At 54.5% G+C, this 6,184-nt stretch overlaps 1 long non-coding RNA gene across 1 annotated transcript; it reads right to left on the bottom strand.

Annotated features, from left to right (window-relative positions):
* Nucleotides 1-1,834: 1,834 nt before the first annotated feature.
* On the bottom strand, nucleotides 1,835-3,857 carry LOC122458566. Its single transcript, XR_006278611.1, has 2 exons — nucleotides 3,605-3,857; nucleotides 1,835-2,077 (listed from the first exon to the last, which is right to left on the bottom strand). It is a non-coding gene; the product is annotated as an uncharacterized LOC122458566 (long non-coding RNA).
* Nucleotides 3,858-6,184: the final 2,327 nt, after the last annotated feature.

The raw sequence follows: 6,184 nt of genomic DNA, 5'->3' as shown, positions 1-6,184 counted from the left end.
GTGGACGTGAACCATCACAGTAATTACTGTGGTGGCTGTTCATTGACCTAACTTAGGTTGACTGAATTTTTTTACTGGAGACAAGGCCTTAGTCACTTTGTCTCTCTGGGCCTCAGTTTCCCATCTATACGGTGGGGATAATAGCGCAGCCCTGCCCTGACAGGGATGTTGTGAAGATAAACAGACTAGCAATGTCAGAGTTGAGTGTTAGACCTCACTTTGCTTGGCCAGTCAGGCTACGGAATTGCTGAGCAGCAACAATTAGGAGATGGACTCGGGCCAGGTGCAATGGGAAGACGTCTTCAATTCGAACAGTTTAGAAGGGAGCATGCAAGCAACAATCAACAATGCGGCTTCCCCAGAGACACCTAGCACCCCAGAGGGGGAAAGAGGCCCCAGCCTCCTTCCATATGTGGAGTCCAAAATGACATAGGCCTTCTTTGCTGCAGCATCAAGGCTCAAATTCTACTTAGATACTTTTATGGCCCCCATTACTGGAGCATCTGAGCACTGCACACGCTTTAGATGGCCATTTTCTAAAGTGGTAGATTTTTTCCTTCCTCACTAGATTTCTTAATACCCCAGTCTGCCATCCTGAAATCTCATATCCTTGTGCTGCCCTGCTCCCTCCTCCAATTCCTTGCAGTTGCACATGGTCACTCTTTCTCAGCTAGCTCCCCTCTCCTTCTCATAGTCATTTCTCCCATGTCCGTAAAAATCCAGCCCAGGGAATGGCTTTTCCTCTGGCTACAGTAACTACTGGCTGGGTCACTTTATCTTAGAAGTCCCACTGCTGACACATGGGTGCCCATGCAACCTCCAGGGTGGATGCAAGCCCCAGACAAGCGACCAGGAAGCCTACAAGCCCTCCTATGATGATCTAGGGACCATTAAGCCACTGTTCCTTCCAACACAGTTAGAAGCGTACAATTTCTAAAGAGCCCCAGCTTTTTAATTTCTGAGACTGGAGCTAAGTCAGCTATTTTCCCTTAGCCTTTGTATGTCCATGTCTACCCTTGTGGCAGGTTGCATTTGTACTGTTGCATTCTCGGCCGCTTGCGCATGGGGCCTCATGTGAATAGAGTGCCTACAGGACATACATACAGAGCAACACCTACAGCAACCTAGTCTGGGACATCCTGGCCGAGTACAACGAGCTAAAAGCCAGACCAGTTACCCCTGCAGCGTTGGGGAGCCTATCGAGATTGTAAAGCATTGAGGCCTGGTTACAGGAAAACAGCCATGTTTCCAGCCTGGGGGGATAGAGTAAGCTGCTGCAGCTACTAACCATGTTACGTAGACACAAAAGATGTTCTGAGCCAGCCTTGTCACTTGCTGGTTATCAATGCATTTGGAAGCGGCAGTGTAGACAGGCCCCATCTTGACGCAATATATGTGTTAAGAAATCAGGATGAAGGTATGTTACGGCAGTTTAGACTTCACTCCTCCCATCCTGAAAGTCTCTGCATTGGACTCCCTCTGAATTTGGCACAATGAATTGAGGGTCAGCAGTTTGCAGACCTAGGCCCTGTGTTCTAGACACAGCGATTCCTAGGCTGCTTCCCCTTCCTACCAAGACGCAAAAACAACTCTGAGCCACCACTGAAGAAATATTGTGTTTGAAAACGTCTCCTTTTGCCTGAAGCTCTGCTGGCAAAAGCAAAGCCAAGTCACTACTGCAGCTCATGCATGAAGCTTTAGTCTCCGGGCTCTTGTTAATGCTCCCATGAGATGTGCTGCTAACACCCTGTGCAAGAACTAAACTCTGAACAGTGGTTTAGTCTTGCAAGCTGGAAATCACCAAATTGAATGAACATGCTGAGTAAATCGGGCATTACATTTCTCCAGTCATGGCCTTTATTTTCATTTAACCTCAAATCGACATTTCTGTGAAAGGTACAAAATAGTCATTGCTACACTACAAACAAAATTAGTTTTGCCTTTCATACAGAATATTTACAGGAGAACAGAAAATAGCCATTTTAGGAACAGCAGCTGCATTTCCCAGATGCTAGACCTTTGCAGACACAGCCCTTGGCACAATTATTGCATCCAGCTGGGCAACAGGAGCAACAACCTGAAAAGATAAAAATCAAGACAAGATTATTGGAGATGCCAGACAAAACACACAAAAAAACCACCCTCCCTCATAAGAACTTAAGGAAGTTCAACATGGATGAGACAAGGAACTAAAGCATACTGTGAACTATACTTTATAAAATAGTAAAACTTCTCAATTGTACTGTTAATACATATTCCTCACAAAGGCCACATACAAGTCAAGACTGGACAATCCTGAGTCATTCCCACCTTAATATAGGTCAGAATCCTTTATCTGACCCAACAGTTTTGTTAAGAACACTCTACGTACAAAAAACAAAATGCAAACAACTGTTTGCGGTGGAAAGAACAGAAGTTTTTACAAATTATACTTATGGAAAGGACACTGATTGCACCTTTCAGGCCCACACTTGCAAAGCAAGTATACAGTTTAAGAACAGAAGCCCTGCTTCAGCAAAGCACCTGCTCATTTTAAAGCATATGCTTAAATCCATCCCCAGTCAGCAAAGCACTTGCAGCCTGCTCCCAACTTCCGACCGAAATGAAAGGCAAGACTCACCTTCCCTTTGATGGGCTTTGCAGCAGGCCCAGAAAGCAGAGCCCCAACTCCCACAGACAAAAGTTGAGCCCACACTTAATTGTTATGCTACATCTGGGCCAGAAATTCTAGCTTCTATATTCCAGTCTCCATACTGCTGCCATGGAAGCCAGTGACCAAACCCTCATTCGTCTCAGTCTCAGCAAGGCGGGCAACAAACATTTTTAAAAGGGGGAGAAAATACTCACTCTTTTTGCAAGAGGTGCACTTGCATTTTTTGCATTTGCAGGAATCAGCACAGGTACAGGAGCGACCTGGTGGAGAAAGAAAGGGGAAATGAGCATCACAGCTGGACTAAAAACAGGAGGACGATCACCAGGCAAGGGCACAATTTTATCACCAGCATGAAAAAACCCAACAAGGGGGAAAGTCAATAGACAGACCATGGGCCCAAACCCCCAGGCGTTTTTTTAACCAGACCACAAAGGCTTTGTATTAACTTGTCCTGCTTATTCTAGTCTTTGATCTTGAGTCTGGACCTTGACAAGAAATAAGGGATTACCCCCCTCAGCGCCAGGCTTCATCGCAGTCGCTTGCTTCCCACTGCTCTGCTGGGCAGAAGTTACCTCTAGGTTAGCCCTGGCTTTGAATTGGTCCCTTACCTGGATCTTAGAAAAGTCACTGCAGAAGCTTTTCCCCACGCCATGAAAATAGATTGGAAAGGGGCCTAAAAATGGGCTTCCCCCCGCTGGAGAAGCCAGGCCAGGGCGCCAAGGTAGAAGCGAGGGACATGGGAGCCGGGGAGGTGGGTTCGCAGGCTCCAGTGGCAGAGATTTCACAGCAGCCCCAGGCAGAGGCCGGAGCCGCTCCCGGGGGCGGGATCTTTCCCCTGCCCCGGCGCGGAGGGCGGCTGTCTCCCAGCGAGGGGGCAGCCGAGCCCCATAAGGCCCCCGCAGCAGCTTGGAGCAGGGTCTGTGCGTCCCGCAGCGGGGAGGAGTCACTCACCGGCAACACAAAGACAGTCCTGGGGATCCATCGCTCCCCGGGGGCTGCGGTGGCTGCTCGGTCCAGCGGAGCGGAGCGGAGCGGAGGCGCGGCGAGGGTGGGAGCGGAGCTGCCCGACGCCTCCTATTTATCCCGGCGGAGGCGTGGGAGCGAGCGCAACCCCCGCCCCCGCCCCCGCCCCCGCCCGCCGTGCACACGGGCCCCGAAGCAGCGAACAGAGCTGGGGGCTGCTGGCGGCTCCTATCGCCGCACGAGCCGCGTTGCGGGATTGCACGACGCTCGGGGGTGCCCCCGCCCCGAGCCGCGCGCCGCGTGCAAAGCCGGCCGTGCCGAGTGCCTTGCACAACGCTCGGGGGTGCCCCCGCCCAGAGCTGCGTGCAAAGGCCTCCGGAGTGCATTGCGCGGGGCTCGCCCCGCAGACACCAGGGCGCCGTGTGCAAACTGCAAACATCCCTCCCCCCGTCCCCCCGCACACGCGCTGCATTACACGGTGCGATTCCCGCACAGCCCCCCCCCCCAGGGCGGTGAGCGCAACCCCCGGCCCCACTCGCCCGGAGTGCGGTGCACGGTGCGATTCCCGCACAGACACTCCCCCCCCCAGGGCTGTGAGCGCAACCCCCGGCCCCACTCGCCCGCAGTGCGGTGCACGGTGCGATTCCTGCATAGATCCACCCCAGACCGCTGAATGCAACCCCCGGCCCCCTCCACCCCAGGGCGGTGAGTGCAACTTGTATCCTTAATGTGATGGTTCTTTTATTTCCCTCGGCGGGACCATGGCACTAGAGGGCCTGGGGGGCACGCACGGATCAGGGCCAGCTCTAGGGTTCACACAGGTGCTGGGGGCCTGCCTCACCCCCTGCCTTGAAGTGGTTTCAATCATATGCAGGGTTTACAGTGCATTCAATGGCTCTCAGCCCCCCTGATTTCCTGCTGGCCGAAGCTGTGTCTGCGGTAGGAAACGGGCACAGTTTGGAAATTACTCAGTCTTAGGGCCTCCTCCACGGTGGTCTGCAAAGTCTCTAGGTGCTGCCCCACTGGCAGATGATCCTCTTCTTCTCCTCCTGTCTTCAGCAGCTCCAGGCAGTGGCCTCTGCAGCAGCAGCAGCAGCTCCAGGAACTCCAGGTGGGGTCCAGGCAGGCAGAAAGGACCCTTCAGGTGGTGGTGGTGGTGGTGGTGGTATCCCAAACAGTATTGGGGGGTCCCTCCTCCTCTCTGGGGAGTGGGCTAGCAGCCCCCCCCCAGGGCTGCTGTTGGAGCAGTAGCAGCACCCAAGAGTGGGGGGTCCAGCAGCCAAGTGCAGAGATGGGGGTTGTCTGGCAGCCAGGGGAGCAGGGAGAGCTTAGGGCCTAGTAGCAGCAGGAGTAGCAATTTCCCACCTCCCTCCAAGCTAGAAGCTGTGGAAGAGCAGTCTTATTGGGATCCGGGAAGTGGGGGGCGAAGCCCGTCCACTGCTAAGGGTCCCCCCCAGCCTAAAAGGGGATCCACAGGACCTAGATACCCAAATAATTCCGGGGGACAACTAATAAAAGAACAGGGACAGGAGTGCGGTCAAAGGGTCAAAAGAAGGGAACCGGACGGGGACACCGAGCAGAGAACCCCGGACAGAGCCCACTGCTCCTCAAAGGCGTCAAGGGAGTCAGAGGACGCCGCCCAGAGGAACTCTGCCCGGATACGTGAACGGACCGAGGATCGGAAATAGGCCCCACAGTCACAGGGACTCCATCGGCCAACCTCCTCACTCTGGTTTTGTAGATGGCCATTTTAGCTAGGGCCGGAGGAGGTTGACCAGGAGATCCCGGGACTTTGTGGGGCCACGGATAGGGAGTGCATAAATGAGAAGGTGAGGGGAGAAGTGCAACCAAAAACGTAATAAGATATTGGTGAGGAGCCGGAATAGGGGCTGCAGCCTGGCACACTCCAGGTAGACATGTGCCAGGGTATCCCTCACGCCGCAAAAGGGGCAGGTGTCTGGGATTGTGGTGAACCGCGCCAAGTACACGCCCGTGCTCACGGCTCCGTGAAGGAGCCGCCAACTGACATCCCCGGCGGGCTTTGGGACTAAGATGGAATATAGGCTGCCCCACCGGGGCTCTGCACCCTCCAAAGGTGGCAGGAGGTCCCGCCATTTTGTATCGGGGCGGGACACGAGGGTGCGGGCGTGAAGGGTGTGGAACACGAGCGTGTAGAGACCGGCTGCATCTCGTGCAGCCGGCTTCTAGTGAAGGGGTGAAGGGATCGGTTGGGTCCACGGGGGAGGGGTCCAATTAAAAGGTCCGGCGGGCCTGGGGTAGTGGGGGGCGGGGCGTGCCCTCGTCCAGGACCCGGTCGAGATAAACCCGAGCAGCGGGCGGCAAAGCGGCCTTCACCTCCTGAAGTATGCATCGGGGAGTACAAGGTCTGGAAAGCCCATGCGCTGAGCGAAGGTTAGGGGGATCAGCCAGTCTCCCCGGTCATAGTCCAGGAGGTCTCCGACTTTGTGACCTCTGCCAGGACCAACCTCTGGCGCACGAGCGGGACTCCGCCACCTGCAAACGGAGCTGCGGGGTTGTGTAGCAGGGGGCTTCCGCGAGGAGATCTGC

The sequence above is a fragment of the Dermochelys coriacea genome, chromosome 2 (assembly GCF_009764565.3).
Source record: "Dermochelys coriacea isolate rDerCor1 chromosome 2, rDerCor1.pri.v4, whole genome shotgun sequence".
Classification (NCBI taxonomy): Eukaryota; Metazoa; Chordata; order Testudines; family Dermochelyidae; genus Dermochelys; species Dermochelys coriacea.
This window is presented reverse-complemented; position numbering and strand designations above follow the sequence as displayed.